The sequence below is a fragment of the Oncorhynchus kisutch genome, unplaced genomic scaffold (assembly GCF_002021735.2).
Source record: "Oncorhynchus kisutch isolate 150728-3 unplaced genomic scaffold, Okis_V2 scaffold970, whole genome shotgun sequence".
NCBI classification, from domain to species: domain Eukaryota; kingdom Metazoa; phylum Chordata; class Actinopteri; order Salmoniformes; family Salmonidae; genus Oncorhynchus; species Oncorhynchus kisutch.
In genome coordinates, this window is record NW_022262915.1 from 10,276 (window position 1) to 25,211 (window position 14,936).

Sequence of the window (14,936 nt, forward strand, 5' to 3'; positions counted from 1 at the left end):
CCACCCGGGTGTGAGTGAATTAGTGACATTCTGTAGCCCAGAACCCAGCTGTAAGGTTCGGGATGAGGATAGAGAGAGGAACGGGATGTTACAACTAGTAATACTAGTTCCTCCCTCGTCCCTGTCTTCCTCACCTGGGATGAGAAATCACAACCTTCTGCACAATGAACTAGGTCATATCTGTTGTATTATACACTACAGGACAATCATGGGTTCATCTATGGTTCATCTTTGTTGCAGACCAGCTGCAGGAGGGTGGGGTGAGGAAGTGATGTGAAGTGGAATGTGATATATTACCTACTTACATTAAACATAGCAGAGTAACCGAGTAATTCCCTCCCTGTCTTCCTGACCTGGGATGTTCAGAAGAACCCTCTTCACAATAACCAAATCAACATATGCTTATCTAATGTGCGTGTGCGCGTGCATGTGTGTGTGTGCATGCTACACTAATAGAACTATAGAACTGTCCCAAGATCAGGGTCAGTTGTAGACATGACACGTGTCACCCTGCTGTTGATACTGTCCACCCAGAGGAAGATGGACTCGATATACCCTGTGGACTGCTGCTTTCCTGCCAGTGTGTTTCTGTTAGGAGATGACTGTCTGTTCCGTGGTCAGGGAGATGGATAAACACGTTGCTTAAAAGAGATCCATTCAACTGATAGCGGAGAGTTCAAGAATATCTGTTTTTAGCACCTAGAACTACACAACTAGTTCAACGTGTTCCTGCCAGTGTATTGGGAGGGGATGTTGTGGCCTGACCGTGGTTGGACTGGGATCTCCAGGATCTCAACTAGTTCAACGTGTTCCTGCCAGTGTATTGGGAGGGGATGTTGTGGCCTGGCCGTGGTTGGACTGGGATCTCCAGGATCTCAACTAGTTCCACGTGTTCCTGCCAGTGTGTTGGGAGGGGATGTTGTGGCCTGACCGTGGTTGGACTGGGATCTCCAGGATCTCAACTAGTTCAACGTGTTCCTGCCAGTGTATTGGGAGGGGATGTTGTGGCCTGACCGTGGTTGGACTGGGATCTCCAGGATCTCAACTAGTTCCACGTGTTCCTGCCAGTGTGTTGGGAGGGGATGTTGTGGCCTGACCGTGGTTGGACTGGGATCTCCAGGATCTCAACTAGTTCAACGTGTTCCTGCCAGTGTATTGGGAGGGGATGTTGTGGCCTGACCGTGGTTGGACTGGGATCTCCAGGATCTCAACTAGGTCAACGTGTTCCTGCCAGTGTGTTGGGAGGGGATGTTGTGGCCTGACCGTGGTTGGACTGGGATCTCCAGGATCTCAACTAGGTCAACGTGTTCCTGCCAGTGTGTTCGGAGGGGATGTTGTGGCCTGACCGTGGTTGGACTGGGATCTCCAGGATCTCAACTAGGTCAACATGTTCCTTCCAGTGTGTTGGGAGGGGATGTTGTGGCCTGACCGTGGTTGGACTGGGATCTCCAGGATCTCATTGGATGTGGGTGTAATGTTTATGTGGTCAGGGGGATCCACATGTGAGAAAGAACCAACAGGACCGAAAACACTCACAAACTTTTACAGATCCACAATCAAGAGCATCCTGTCGGGCTGTATCACCGCCTGGTACGGCAACTGCTCCGCCCACAACCGCAAGGCTCTCCAGAGGGTAGTGAGGTCTGCACAACGCATCACCAGGGGCAAACTACCAGCCCTCCAGGACACCTACACCACCCGATGTCACAGGAAGGCCAAAAGATCATCAAGGACCTCAACCACCCGAGCCACTGCCTGTTCACCCCGCTATCATCCAGAAGGCGAGGTCAGTACAGGTGCATCAAAGCACGGACCAAGAGACTGAAAAACAGCTTCTATCTCAAGGCCATCAGACTGTTAAACAGCCATCACTAACATAGAGTGGCTGCTGCCAACATACTGACTCAATCTCTGGTCACTTTAATAATTAAACAATGGATGTAATAAATGTATCACTTGTTACTTTAAATAATGGCAGTTTATATAGTGTTTACATACATACCCTACATTACTCATCTCATATGTATATACTGTACTCTATACCATCTACTGCATCTTGCCTATGCCGTTCGGCCATCAGTCATCCATATATTTATATGTACATATTCTCATTCATTCCTTTACACTTGTGTATATAAGGTAGTTGTTATGAAATTGTTAGATCACTTGTTAGATATTACTGCATTGTAGGAACTAGAAGCACAAGCATTTTGCTACACTCGCATTAACATCGGCTAATCATGTGTATGTGACCAATAAAATTTGATTTGGTGACTGTAGAGAGACTGCCTTGACAACCCGTTGTGGTCAACCAGCCAGGGGTATGTTGCTGTAGTCAATTAGGGGCTCATGCCCTGTGCTGCTAAGATGTGTGTGTGTGTGTGTGTGTGTGTGTGTGTGTGTGTGTGTGTGTGTGTGTGTGTGTTCCTCCGCCTGCATGGTCTGGAAAGCTGCCCAGGGTAGCCACTCTCAGAACCACTAATGCTCTGTAATGACTGTCATCTCACACAGTGGCAGCAGGCTGGAGATGGCTTGGCAAAGGGGAATGGACGGACACACACACACACACACACACACGTGCATGATCAAAACAAACTATTGCAGCAGGACATGGATCAGCTACAGCAACAGGGCAGTCAGGGCAGTCAAACATGATGTAGTTCTTTCTTTATCTCCGTTTTGACCTCTCTTCTAACTCTCTGTGGTGCTGTGTAGGCTGTAGGCTGTAGTGTTAACAGGCTGCTATCACTATAATGAATGTTACGGCTAACAGATAGCTAACATGTTGTTATCACTATAATGAATGTTACGGCTAACAGATATCTAACATGGTATCACTATAATGAATGTTACGGCTAACAGATATCTAACATGTTATCACTATAATGAATGTTACGGCTAACAGATATCTAACATGTTATCACTATAATGAATGTTACGGCTAACAGATATCTAACATGTTATCACTATAATGAATGTAATGGCTAACAGATAGCTAACATGTTGTTATCACTATAATGAATGTTATGGCTAACAGATAGCTAACATGTTGTTATCACTATAATGAATGTTATGGCTAACAGATAGCTAACATGTTGTTATCACTATAATGAATGTTACGGCTAACATGTTGTTATCACTATAATGAATGTTACGGCTAACAGATAGCTAACATGTTGTTATCACTATAATGAATGTTACGGCTAACAGATAGCTAACATGTTGTTATCACTATAATGAATGTTACGGCTAACAGATAGCTAACATGTTGTTATCACTATAATGAATGTTACGGCTAACAGATAGCTAACATGTTGTTATCACTATAATGAATGTTACGGCTAACAGGGTGTTATGACTATGCTGAAGGCCATGGCTAACAGCATTTTTATTTAACCTTTATTTAACTAGGCAAGTCAGTTAAGAACAACGACATCCTACTGGGGAACTGTGGGTTAACTGCCTTGTTCAGGGAGAACAACATATTTTTTACATTGTCAGCTTGGGGATTTGATCCAGCAACCTTTCAATTGGCCCAACGCTCTAACCACTAGGCTACCTGCTGTAATGGCCTGCTCATAATCAGCCTGTTATCAAGCTGGACCGAAATCTGACAGAGACCTTGGTCAAAAGTAGCGCATTGTGTTGGGAATAGGGTGCCAGCTCTGGTCTAATAGTAGTGCACTGTGTAGGGAATAGTGTTCCATTTGGGATGCATGAGTGCTCTCTCTCAGCAACACTTAACATGACTGACTCTCAGGGAGGACAGAAAGAAATCATCTACTGGCCCCATACCTCATTCACTAGAGTTAGAATACGCTGTGTGTGGAGGAAACACACCTAGTAACCCTGTTAGAGCCCTGGAGAGGGGAGTCACCTAGCTAACCCTGTTTAGAGCCCTGGAGAGGGGAGTCACCTAGCTAACCCTGTTTAGAGCCCTGGAGAGGGGAGTCACCTAGCTAACCCTGTTAGAGACCTGGAGAGGGGAGCCACCTAGCTAACCCTGTTAGAGACCTGGAGAGAGGAGTCACCTAGCTAACCCTGTTTAGAGCCCTGGAGAGGGGAGCCACCTAGCTAACCCTGTTAGAGACCTGGAGCGGGGAGCAAGGAGGGAGGAGTCAGGGATAACAACACTTATAACAACAACACTCTTATCAAGCTTGATGCTTCACAGGAGAAATGGGTTGAATGTTTACAAGACCTGGAGTACAGCAGGCAATGTCCTCACCCCCCCCACACACACACACAGCAGATCTGGGACTCATCAACGTATGTTAAGACTGTGATATATCTGGTTGTTGTTGCTGCTCAGGGAGGGGCAGTCTATGCAGCCGGCTAGGCTCTGCTCTGACTGGGGTTGTGGTCTCCTTTCCTCCCTCTCCCCCTCTCCCCTCTCTCTCTTCAGGGAGGGGCAGTCTATGCAGCCAGCTAGGGTCTGCTCTGACTAGGGTTGTGGTCTCCTCTCCTCTCCTCCCCCTCTCTCCTCTCTCTTCAGAGAGGGGTAGTCTATGCAGCCGGCTCTGCTCTGACTAGGGTTGTGGTCTCCTCTCCTCCCCCTCTCTCCACTCTCTCTCTTCAGAGAGGGGTAGTCTATGCATCCGGCTCTGCTCTGACTAGGGTTGTGGTCTCCTCTCCTCCCCCTCTCTCCACTCTCTCTCTTCAGAGAGGGGTAGTCTATGCAGCCGGCTCTGCTCTGACTAGGGTTGTGGTCTCCTCTCCTCCCCCTCTCTCCACTCTCTCTCTTCAGAGAGGGGTAGTCTATGCAGCCGGCTCTGCTCTGACTAGGGTTGTGGTCTCCTCTCCTCCCCCTCTCTCCACTCTCTCTCTTCAGGGAGGGGCAGGCTAGGCATTAGATAGGCTAGTCTCTGGGCTGTTCTGACTGGGGTCATGTTCTGTCCACACAGTGTGTGTGTGTGTCAGTGTGCATTTGTGTCTGTATGTGTGTGTATAAACGTCTCTGTTTACCCATGACTGAGTCTATGTGTATCTTGTGGAATGTCTATATTACTATCTCTGTGTGTCCATGCCTGAGTCTATGTGTATCTTGTGGAATGTCTGTATTACTATCTCTGTGTGTGAATGGAATTTTTATACAGCCATATTAAGTGTGTAGTATTGTGCTTGTATTTGGGCCCTCTCTCCCTCTTCTTCGTCCTCCTCCTCATCTTCCTCCTCCGCTGTCCTCCCCTCTTATCTCCCAGGTCAGTGGATTGTTATCTGATAGTCACTAAGTGGTGAACCATAAACACACCAGACATCACAGTGAGGCCATCGAGGAACAAAGCATACTGCTGCCTGATGAATTAACCAGAACTACAGATATCCTGGAAATAATTAGGAGAAAGTTCCATCTAAGATAGAAGAGCGAAGATAATTTCCAGAGAGAATGTTCCAAGAGCGAAGAGAATTTCCAGAGAGAATGTTCCAAGAGCGAAGAGAATTTCCAGAGAGAATGTTCCACCCATAGACATACATAAATCATTACTCCCACCCTTCAGCTTTCACAATACTGTAATTCCCTCATCAGATTCTTACACTTCCTCGGCAGCTTTAGGAGGACTCAAAGACGTCTGGTAACATGACTAATATTTCTCCTCTGGACACGCCCGAGGGGCGGAGTTTATTCTCTTGGTGACACTAGCCCTCATCAAGACTTCAGTGGTTGAGTGTTTCCTCGTGTGTGTGTGTGTGTGTGTGTGTGTGTGTGTGTGTGTGTGTGTGTGTGTGTGTGTGTGTGTGTGTGTGTGTGTGTGTGTGTGTGTGTGTGTGTGTGTGTGTGTGTGTGTGTGTGTGTGTGTGTGCGCGTGCGTGCTGGAGGGGGGAGTTACAGTATTTTCTTCATCCTAACATGTGAAATTCCCAGCTGCCGTTTGTAATGCTCTCCAGTCAGCAGCCAGGCCATGGGTCAGGCCAGGCTCGTTTCTACAATCAATCACCATTACCTAACGCCTTAATTCCGTCAGCTGCTGTCCCAGTCCTGGCTTAGTCCTAGCCAACTCACACCCTGTCCGGTTCTGGCCAACTCACACCCTGTCCGGTTCTGCCCCAGTCCCATTCCTGCATGTGAGAACAGTCCCGGCTCAGTCCCGGCTCAGTCCCGTCTCAGTCCCGTCTCAGTCCCGTCTCAGTCCCGTCTCAGTCCTGGCTCAGTCCTGGCTCAGTCCCATTCCTGCATGTGAGAACATCTCTTGATGTGAGAGTGGTCCCAGTCCCAGAACCTATCAGACCAGCTAAGGGCTGTAATAGATCATTGTCATAATGAAGCAGACTGGTTCCTGTCTGTCATGAGACTGACTCACTGTAACTATATAGTAATACACCTTCTTTCCCCACAGTCCATGATGCTGATGTCCCAGCATAAGAGTTGATTTGTTCCAGTTCCATCCCTGATGGGAGAGTAGAGTCCCACTCCTATAGTCACTCCAGCTGACCAGCTGAGAGCTGGAGATGTTAACCAGGCTGAGAGTCTGGTCTTGAGTCTGACTCACTACAACCGTTTATTAGTACACCTTCCCATGACGATCATATCCCAGTACTGGATATCAGAGAGTCTCTGCTGACTCTGCTCCCTTGGATTTATTACAGTTCAGATATGGACATTTGATTTTTGCTTTTGAAACAAAACAAGAATTTGAATACAATAGAAGACTGTATTAAACTGGTGAATACAATAGAAGACTGTATTCAACTGGTGAATACAATAGAAGACTTGCACGCACGCACACACACACACACACACCACACACACACACACCACGCTCACACACACACACACACACACACACACACACACACACACACACACACACACACACACACACACACACACACACACACACACACACACACACACTCTCTCCTGCTGTCTCTGTTTTATCGCTATAGCCCCCAGCCCTCACATTGACTGATCCCTGTTCTGGCATGATACACTGTATATCATTTCAACACAAGGAACCACTTATCCCAGTCTATTGAACTGCTATTCATTTCAACACAAGGAACCACTTATCCCAGTCTATTGAACTGCTATTCATTTCAACACAAGGAACCACTTATCCCAGTCTATTGAACTGCTATTCATTTCAACACAAGGAACCACTTATCCCAGTCTATTGAACTGCTATTCATTTCAACACAAGGAACCACTTATCCCAGTCTATTGAACTGCTATTCATTTCAACACAAGGAACCACTTATCCCAGTCTATTGAACTGCTATTCATTTCAACACAAGGAACCACTTATCCCAGTCTATTGAACTGCTATTCATTTCAACACAAGGAACCACTTATCCCAGTCTATTGAACTGCTATTCATTTCAACACAAGGAACCACTTATCCCAGTCTATTGAACTGCTATTCATTTCAACACAAGGAACCACTTATCCCAGTCTATTGAACTGCTATTCATTTCAACACAAGGAACCACTTATCCCAGTCTATTGAACTGCTATTCATTTCAACACAAGGAACCACTTATCCCAGTCTATTGAACTGCTATTCATTTCAACACAAGGAACCACTTATCCCAGTCTATTGAACTGCTATTCATTTCAACACAAGGAACCACTTATCCCAGTCTATTGAACTGCTATTCATTTCAACACAAGGAACCACTTATCCCAGTCTATTGAACTGTATATCATTTCAACACAAGGAACCACTTATCCCAGTCTATTGAACTGCTATTAATTTCAACACAAGGAGACACTTATCCCAGTCTATTGAACTGCTATTCATTTCAACACAAGGAACAGTGTGTTTGTTTGTAAACATGTTTGTGTGTGTCATCAGGGAAGCATTTGACACAACCAGAAAACAAACACCAGGGCCAAGATGGGACTGGTTTAGCTGTGGTAAGATAATGTTATGTTATGAGTGATGCAGCAACAACTGGACATAGTGTGTGTGTGTGTGTGTGTGTGTGTGTGTGTGTGTGTGTGTGTGTGTGTGTGTGTGTGTGTGTGTGTGTGTGTGTGTGTGTGTGTGTGTGTGTTTGTCTGTGTTCTAAGACTGAGACCTAAATGGCACCCTATGACCTGTTAAGAGCATCCCATTTGACCAGGGCCAATAGGAAACAGGGTTCCATTTGTACATTATCATGTACCAGACCTCTCCACATAGCTCCCTGTACATTATCATCTACCAGACCTCTCCACATAGCTCCCTGTACATTACCATCTACCAGACCTCTCCACATAGCTCCCTGTACATTACCATCTACCAGACCTCTCCACGTAGCTCCCTGTACATTACCATCTACCAGACCTCTCCACATAGCTCCCTGTACATTATCATCTACCAGACCTCTCCACATAGCTCCCTGTACATTACCATCTACCAGACCTCTCCACGTAGCTCACTGTACATTACCATCTACCAGACCTCTCCACATAGCTCCCTGTACATTACCATCTACCAGACCTCCCCACATAGCTCCCTGTACATTACCATCTACCAGACCTCTCCACATAGCTTCCTGTACATTACCATCTACCAGACCTCCCCACATAGCTCCCTGTACATTACCATCTACCAGACCTCTCCACATAGCTTACTGTACATTACCATCTACCAGACCTCCCCACATAGCTTCCTGTACATTACCATCTACCAGACCTCCCCACATAGCTCCCTGTACATTACCATCTACCAGACCTCTCCACATAGCTTACTGTACATTACCATCTACCAGACCTCCCCACATAGCTCCCTGTACATTACCATCTACCAGACCTCCCCACATAGCTCCCTGTACATTACCATCTACCAGACCTCTCCACATAGCTCCCTGTACATTACCATCTACCAGACCTCTCCACATAGCTCCCTGTACATTACCATCTACCAGACCTCTCCACATAGCTTCCTGTACATTACCATCTACCAGACCTCTCCACATAGCTCCCTGTACATTACCATCTACCAGACCTCTCCACATAGCTCCCTGTACATTACCATCTACCAGACCTCTCCACATAGCTCCCTGTACATTACCATCTACCATCTACCAGACCTCCCCACATAGCTCCCTGTACATTACCATCTACCAGATGTCTCCACATAGCTCCCTGTACATTATCATCTACCAGACCTCTCCACATAGCTCCCTGTACATTACCATCTACCAGACCTCTCCACATAGCTCCCTGTACATTACCATCTACCAGACCTATCCACATAGCTCCCTGTACATTATCATCTACCAGACCTCTCCACATAGCTCCCTGTACATTACCATCTACCATCTACAAGACCTCTCCACATAGCTCCCGGTACATTACCACCTACCACCTACCATCTACCAGACCTCTCCACGTAGCTCCCTGTACATTACCATCTACCATCTACCAGACCTCTCCACATAGCTCCCTGTACATTACCATCTACCAGACCTCTCCACATAGCTCCCTGTACATTATCATCTACCAGACCTCTCCACATAGCTCCCTGTACATTACCATCTACCATCTACCAGACCTCTCCACATAGCTCCCTGTACATTACCACCTACCACCTACCATCTACCAGACCTCTCCACATAGCTCCCTGTACATTACCATCTACCATCTACCAGACCTCTCCACGTAGCTCCCTGTACATTACCATCTACCATCTACCAGACCTCTCCACATAGCTCCCTGTACATTACCACCTACCATCTACCATCTACCAGACCTCTCCACATAGCTCCCTGTACATTACCATCTACCATCTACCAGACCTCTCCACGTAGCTCCCTGTACATTACCATCTACCATCTACCAGACCTCTCCACATAGCTCCCTGTACACTATCATCTACCAGACTTCTCCACATAGCTCCCTGTACATTATCATCTACCAGACCTCTCCACATAGCTCCCTGTACATTATCATCTACCAGACCTCTCCACATAGCTCCCTGTACATTATCATCTACCAGACCTCTCCACATAGCTCCCTGTACATTATCATCAACCATCTACCAGACCTCTCCACATAGCATAGAATCATCCCCACATGTTCACACCTATTCCACCCTGGTCATTCCCACACGTTCACCCCTATTCCACCCTGGTTCCTGGTCATTCCCACATGTGCACCCCTATTCCACCCTGGTCATTCCCACATGTTCACCCCTAATCCACCCTGGTGCCTGGTCATTCCTTTCAGTCTCATCCCTCTGTGTGCCAGTTCTCAGGAAAATGCAGGGCAAGTTAATTGTTCTATTATACTGAATGTCTGAAGGATTTCACTTTGGAGACACATTCCCACGTTCTCCCTCCCAATTCAACGCATGTAACTCAGTTCAGTCTCACATCGTCTTGCAAGTTTTCTGGGCCAAGCAGAGCTGGAAAGATCCCTCCTAACATCCATAACCCTACATCTCTGTTGACCCCAACATGGCTCCTCTCTGTTGACCCCAACATGTCTACTCTCTGTTGACCCCAACATGTCTCCTCTCTGTTGAACCCAACATGCCTCCTCTCTGTTGAACCCAACATGCCTCCTCTCTGTTGAACCCAACATGCCTCCTCTCTGTTGGCCCCAACCTGCCTCCTCTCTGTTGGCTCCAACATGCGTCCTCTCTGTTGAACCCAACATGCCTCCTCTCTCTTGACCCCAACATCTCTGTTGGCCCCAACATGCCTCCTCTCTGTTGACCCCAACATGCCTCCTCTCTGTTGAACCCAACATCTCTGTTGGCCCCAACATGCCTCCTCTCTGTTGAACCCAACATGTCTCCTCTCTGTTGGCCCCAACATGCCTCCTCTCTGTTGACCCCAGCATGCCTCCTCTCTGTTGAACCCAACATCTCTGTTGGCCCCAACATGTCTCCTCTCTGTTGACCCCAACATGTCTCCTCTCTGTTGAACCCAACATGTCTCCTCTCTGTTGACCCCAACATGTCTCCTCTCTGTTGACCCCAGCATGCCTCCTCTCTGTTGAACCCAACATCTCTGTTGGCCCCAACATGTCTCCTCTCTGTTGACCCCAACATGTCTCCTCTCTGTTGAACCCAACATGTCTCCTCTCTGTTGAACCCAACATCTCTGTTGAACCCAACATGTCTCCTCTCTGGTGACCCCAACATGTCTCCTCTCTGGTGACCCCAGCATGCCTCCTCTCTGGTGACCCCAGCATGCCTCCTCTTTGTTGAACCCAACATCTCTGTTGAACCCAACATGTCTCCTCTCTGGTGACCCCAGCATGCCTCCTCTCTGGTGACCCCAGCATGCCTCCTCTCTGGTGACCCCAACATGTCTCCTCTCTGTTGGCCCCAACATGCCTCCTCTCTGTTGACCCCAGCATGCCTCCTCTCTGTTGAACCCAACATCTCTGTTGGCCCCAACATGTCTCCTCTCTGTTGACCCCAACATGTCTCCTCTCTGTTGAACCCAACATGTCTCCTCTCTGTTGACCCCAACATGTCTCCTCTCTGTTGACCCCAGCATGCCTCCTCTCTGTTGAACCCAACATCTCTGTTGGCCCCAACATGTCTCCTCTCTGTTGAACCCAACATGTCTCCTCTCTGTTGAACCCAACATCTCTGTTGAACCCAACATGTCTCCTCTCTGGTGACCCCAACATGTCTCCTCTCTGGTGACCCCAGCATGCCTCCTCTTTGTTGAACCCAACATCTCTGTTGAACCCAACATGTCTCCTCTCTGGTGACCCCAGCATGCCTCCTCTCTGGTGACCCCAGCATGCCTCCTCTCTGGTGACCCCAACATGTCTACTCTCTGTTGACCCCAGCATGTCTCCTCTCTGGTGACCCCAGCATGTCTCCTCTCTGGTGACCCCAGCATGCCTCCTCTCTGGTGACCCCAGCATGCCTCCTCTCTGTTGACCCCAACATGTCTCCTCTCTGGTGACCCCAGCATGTCTCCTCTCTGGTGACCCCAGAATGCCTCCTCTCTGTTGTCCCCAACATGTCTCCTCTCTGGTGACCCCAGCATGTCTCCTCTCTGGTGACCCCAGCATGTCTCCTCTCTGGTGACCCCAGCATGCCTCCTCTCTGTTGTCCCCAACATGCCTCCTCTCTGTTGACCCCAACATGTCTCCTCTCTGGTGACCCCAGCATGTCTCCTCTCTGGTGACCCCAGCATGCCTCCTCTCTGTTGTCCCCAACATGCCTCCTCTCCTCATTCAGGATTGTTTACAAACACAGCCAACAGGAATCTACCAGTTCTCTTGGAAGTTGAGTTGTGGTAGAGTCCTTCTGATTGACCATCTAGTCATCTTGGAGGTTGTGTTGCAGTAGAATCCTTCTGATGGGCCAGACAGGAAGTCAGAGAGAGCTGGAGCAGAGAGAGAGAGAGAGATGAGAGACAAGGCAAGAAGGGCATTCTATGCCATCAAAAGGAACATAAATTTCAACATACCAATTAGGATTTGGTTAAAAATACTTGAATCAGTCATAGAGCCCATCGCCCTTTATGGTTGTGAGGTCTGGGGTCCGCTCACCAACCAAGACACCAACAAAATGGGACAAACACCAAATTGAGAAAATATCCTCAAAAATATCCTCTGTGTACAATGTAGAACACCAAATAATGCATGCAGAGCAGAATTAGGCCGATACCCACTAATTATCAAAATCCAGAAAAGAGACGTTAAATTCTATAACCACCTAAAAGGAAGCGATTCCCAAACCTTCCATAACAAAGCCATCACCTACAGAGAGATGAACCTGGAGAAGAGTCCCCTAAGCAAGCTGGTCCTGGGGCTCTGTTCACAAACACAAACACACCCTACAGAGCCCCAGGACATCAGCACAATTAGACCCAACCAAGTCATGAGAAAACAAAAAGATAATTACTTGACACATTGGAAAGAACTAACAAAAAAACAGAGCAAACTAGAATGCTATTTGGCCCTAAACAGAGAGTACACAGCGGCAGAATACCTGTCCGCTGTGACTGAACCAAACTTAAGGAAAGCTTTGACTATGTACAGACTCAGTGAGCATAGCCTTGCTATTGAGAAAGGCCGCTGTAGGCAGACATGGCTCTCAAGAGAAGACAGGCTATGTGCTCACTGCCCACAAAATGAGGTGGAAACTGAGCTGCACTTCCTAACCTCCTGCCCAATGTATGACCATATTAGAGAGACATATTTCCCTCAGATTACCCAGATCCACAAAAAAATCGAAAACAAATCCAATTTTGATAAACTCCCATATCTACTGGGTGAAATTCCACAGTGTGCATCACAGCAGCAAGATTTGTGACCTGTTGCCACGAGAAAAGGGCAACCAGTGAAGAACAAACACCATTGTAAATACAACCCATATTTATGCTTATTTATTTTATCTTGTGTCCTTTAACCATTTGTTAAAACACGGTATATATATAATATGACATTTGTAATGTCTTTATTGTTTTGAAACTTCTGTATGTGTAATGTTTACTGTTAATTTTTAATGTTTATTTCACTTCATATATTCACTTTATATATATTATCTACCTCACTTGCTTTGGCAATGTTAACACATGTTTCCCATGCCAATAAAGCCCTTGAATTGAATTGAATTGAGATACTCTCACAGTGTTCTGGGCCAGACAGGAAGTCAGAGAGAGCTGGTACAGAGAGAGAGAGATACTCTCACAGTGTTCTGGGCCAGACAGGAATTCAGAGAGAGCTGGACCAGAGAGAGAGAGATACTCTCACAGTGTTCTGGCCCAGACAGGAAGTCAGAGAGAGCTGGACCAGAGCGAGAGAGATACTCTCACAGTGTTCTGGCCCAGACAGGAAGTCAGAGAGAGCTGGACCAGAGAGAGAGAGATACTCTCACAGTGTTCTGGCCCAGACAGGAAGTCAGAGAGAGCTGGAGCAGAGATACTCTCACAGTGTTCTGGGCCAGACAGGAAGTCAGAGAGAGCTGGTACAGAGAGAGAGAGATACTCTCACAGTGTTCTGGCCCAGACAGGAATTCAGAGAGAGCTGGACCAGAGAGAGAGAGATACTCTCACAGTTTTCTGGCCCAGACAGGAAGTCAGAGAGAGCTGGAGCAGAGATACTCTCACAGTGTTCTGGCCCAGACAGGAAGTCAGAGAGAGCTGGAGCAGAGATACTCTCACAGTGTTCTGGCCCAGACAGGAAGTCAGAGAGAGCTGGACCAGAGAGAGAGAGATACTCTCACAGTGTTCTGGCCCAGACAGGAATTCAGAGAGAGCTGGAGCAGAGACAGAGAGATACTCTCACAGTGTTCTGGGCCAGACAGGAAGTCAGAGAGAGTTGGACCAGAGAGAGAGAGACACTCTCACTCAGTGCACCAGTCACCTGTAGGCCTTAACTAAGGATTTAGCTCTACCATTTAGCTCAATGAATCAAAGGTTAGAGAGTGGATGCTGCCTGCTCTGTTGTCTCGTCCTTTGTTTGTTTTGGGTAACGCCCCATTACTTCTGTTGTAATGGTCAGAGACTGGAGGCTAAATGAGGGGTGAAACCATTACTTGGTGATAAGTGTGGTAATACAAGTCTGGCTCTCTGTCACTCACCCTGAAATCTCTGGAGAGTCCTGGTGCTTGGACTAGCACTATCTTACAGCCCTAGCCCTTTGGCCCAGTCCAACACTACATACCACTCTCTCAGGAGTGTGTGTGTGTGTGTGTGTGTGTGTGTGTGTGTGTGTGTGTGTGTGTGTGTGTGTGTGTGCGCATGTCTGTCTGTGTGTGTGTGTACCACCCAATCTTCCCCCAGAGGCCAGCAGAGGTAAACAGAGGGCCTTTTTCACTCACCAGCATTCTAGACATACCAATGGGTCCCTGGAGGGCTGGGCTGCACGGATGCACACACACACACACACGCGGGTGTGTGTGGACGTAACGCTGCTGGACATGACATGTATGTTTAATGGGGCTCAGTGTGTGTGGAGCACAGTTCAGTTCAGTGAGTTAGTGTAGGTCAATAAGGGGATCCAGACATTCTCAAGTGTGTGTGTGTTCCTTATA